At 37.2% G+C, this 3,622-nt stretch overlaps 1 pseudogene; it reads right to left on the bottom strand.

The window, feature by feature from the left end:
* Positions 1-3,622, bottom strand: part of LOC107728201 (WD repeat-containing protein 36-like) — a 30,721-nt pseudogene that overhangs the window by 19,163 nt on the left and 7,936 nt on the right.

Below are 3,622 nucleotides of genomic sequence, written 5' to 3' on the forward strand. Positions count from 1 at the left end.
TCTCACCGTGTCTACACCGGACGCGAACGGCGCAACGCGATTAAATACAATAGAACCACTGATCTATATAATGGCATAGAACCCATTATAATCAGTGATACTGTGTGACTGACTACACTGGATGCGGCGCTAACACGAAAAAATCCCCGACAGTAAACTGATGCCGCGTTCTATTTATGACGTACTGACACAAAGTTCAAATGATATGTAACGGTCGCTTTGTCCAGTGTAGACAGACTTTGGGGCCGTTCACATGTCAGCCTAAAAATGCGTGGAAAATGCCAGCCGTGCCGCTTTCTCCTTCTTTCCAAAGCGCTCGGGAGCTTGCGCTTTCGTGGCATCTGCCGTTGCTAAGCGACCATGACCTGCACTCTCCGCGTCAACGCAGATGTTTCAACAAAGGATAAATGGATTTCCAGCACTGAAAATCCCTTGCAGTAGCTTTGCTACTAAATTTATTTAAAATGGGTATCTCTGTACAGCTGTCACGTCCGTTGTAGACACCTTGTCTGTGTGTGAGCAAAGAAAACAATCAGTATAAATATAATGATCAGTATACTAAACATCGCACATCCTGCGATGTGACTATCGCGGATGCGCACATCGCGATATCGATGCTGAAAAGATCGTGCAGCCCTATTTAAAATAAATGTTTTCTATTTTAATAAAATTTAAAAAGCACTTTTTAAAAATATAGATAGTACTATTTATTCGGTTACACTTTATTTTAAGGTGTCTTTGTTACAGTGCAATTATACATTTAAGTACTGAGTAATGTTAATTAACTACATGTACTTACTATATGGTTAGGGTTAGGTTTAGGTTTACTTGCATGTAATTATGCATAATTTATTGTTATAGTAGTAAGTACATGTAACGTGCAAAAAGGACACCTCAAAATAAAGTGTTACCTACTATTCTTGTAATCATATTAATGGTATTAATGAAAACTATAATTGAGAATAATGATAATTACAAACAAAAAAGCTGAAAAGGTCGAGCAACACCACAGTAATGAAATTTGGCTGAAAAGTTTTTAAAATTAAAAAATGGGAAGTGAACAAAAATGTGAATTTTTGAGTGAAAAAAAATGTTCTTTAAATTTTTGAATGGAATGTAAGTTGGATGGCATGTTTTGGTGAGATTACGCCCTCAAATCTTCATACCATTATTCCATGATTTAACTGTATATACACAAACTTTAAATGTTATGGAAGTCGCAGTACATTGAGAATCCATAAGAAGAGCATACTTTGATTTGATGTTCCATAACTGAAGACTCCCTTGACTGCTTCCAAACAGGATTTTGTTCAGGTAGGTGCTCGGATGCATCAGAGCAGAGACTTCAAATGATGCTTTGTCATATGAAATCTGCAGGTATGTGTCTGCAGTGAGATTGACAGAACATATTACATACACTGTGAAGATATCATTGATTCTGCTGCAAGAAATTAATGTAAACCTAGCAAAAACAATTTAAAAAAACAACCCTCAGACTCCACATCCCAAATAATGACAGCATTGTCCTTGTCAACAGAAATCAGATGATCTCCGAAAGGCAACAGTAAGTGCACATCAGCTTGATGGCCTGTGTATGTGTGAACAACCTGGATGAAAGAGACAAAAACATATATTATTACATCTAACTAATTCTTATTTAATCTAAGTCTCTTTAGTGTTATGCATCTTTAAAAGTACAGTACATCTCTAACTGTGGACACTTTACCTCTTTGTTTTTTGCAAAAGCAGAGATAAGTTTTCCATATGCGGCATAGACAAGCATACGATCTGCTGCCAGGGATGAAATGTCTTCTGGGAGGGCATTACCTGTACGAGTGGTTATTACAACTGTTTTAATAAAATGCATAAGGAAACTATAATTGTTTGATCGTGGATTTGCGGAAAGTGCACTGTAATCACTGTAACATAAATGCACGGAATCCTACTTACTGACTGCAATGATTCCAAGTTTCTTTACCTGCCAGAAAAAAAAGATGGGTTCATTTTATACTGCACTCAAAGAATTAAGAATTACAGCTACTAAGCACATAATCTAATTTTCAGGGTTTCTACAGATATGAACAAGTGAAATTTAAGACTTTTTAAGACCTTTTTAATACCACCTTATATGAAATTTAAGACCTAACCCTGTAATGGAAATACACATTATATTACATACACATATGTAATATTTAATGCGTTTAATGTAAAAAGAAAAAAAATTAATTGCTGTCATAAATTATATTACTACGATATACAGTGAACTTTTCATGTCAGCAGACAATATTCCACACAAAATATCCCCACAAAAGTACATCACTGAGATTTTTGGTGGTGTAATCAATTATTCTGAAGCAATATTTTCATCAGTGTTCTATCAGCTTTTACATACTTAAATCTGCATATTTTTATTTACCTTTATAAAGGCCTATTTTTTTAAAAACTTTTTAAATGTATGCATCACCTTTCATGTCAAATTATTACAATATATCAATAAATTCTATAGGGCTGTTGCCAGTCAGATTAAATAATTTGCACTGCAAAATTACAACTGCAATAAATAATGTTATGAGATTAATGTTTTAAATACATTTATGAATATACAAATAAGCAATGTTGGGGGGAATGCACACGTTTTAACATACTAAACTAGCAGTAGGTGGCGGTAAGTCACTTAATGAGTGAGTCATTGAGTCATTCATTCAACCGATTCATGCAAAACGCAGAATCATTCAGTAACAAAACATCACAGAGTGTTGCTTGGAGAATGTGCGATACTTCTGCTTAGGGTGACCAGACATCCCATTTTTCCCGGGACAGTCCCGTATTTCAGCTCTATTTTTAGTGCCCCGACTTATTTTGAAAAAATCATGTTTTGTCCTGTATTTCCAAATTTCTTTACGACTGGGTGATCAGAGCAAGTCGTAGAAGTGTTCTGTCACATGAGAACAGCCTAATCAAAGGTAACTAAGCTTGTCGTAGAACAAAATTACCATCTAACCACAATTCGTTATCGATTAACTTGCAGTAAGTGAAGATAGGCGGAATCACGCTTAATGACACACACAGAAGCGCTCTCTCGGTCGCGCGCCTGTGCGATCCCAGTTCTGCGATCAGTTCTCCTTGCGCCTTTATTGTCAAATACACAGACAGCTGTCAAAATCTCCATAATGTGGAGTATCTCACGTAAATACAGTCGGTTATGGCTTAAAGGCACAATATGTAATGTTTTGCCACTAGAGGGCGTGTATTCAAAACAAACAAAGAAACTAAGGCATAGTTAGATGACGCCGTGACTGGGTGTGGAATCATGGGAGTTGTCGTCTTCATCCCCACAGCAGAAGCGATCCGATGGGACTCGGGCAGAAATCATGTTCATGGATGAGCTAATGTATTAAAAGATTTATTAACGTCGTAGTACGAAGCAGAGTGAGGCTGAAAGCCGTCGAAGCGAAACGAGGCCGCTGAACGAGAGCGACACACGGCTCGAAAGCAGTGGAGCTTTTATTATGCCACAGTCGACCGCTTCCGCTCCTTCCGGAAAGCAGCGGAGGTAAGCAGCGCTGTTTTATCATACTAGATACATTTGAACGTTCTGTTATAATGCTACTCTGTGCGGTCG

This window comes from Sinocyclocheilus rhinocerous, unplaced genomic scaffold (genome assembly GCF_001515625.1).
Source record: "Sinocyclocheilus rhinocerous isolate Xijiao unplaced genomic scaffold, SAMN03320098_v1.1 scaffold847, whole genome shotgun sequence".
In the NCBI taxonomy this organism is placed as follows: Eukaryota; Metazoa; Chordata; class Actinopteri; order Cypriniformes; family Cyprinidae; genus Sinocyclocheilus; species Sinocyclocheilus rhinocerous.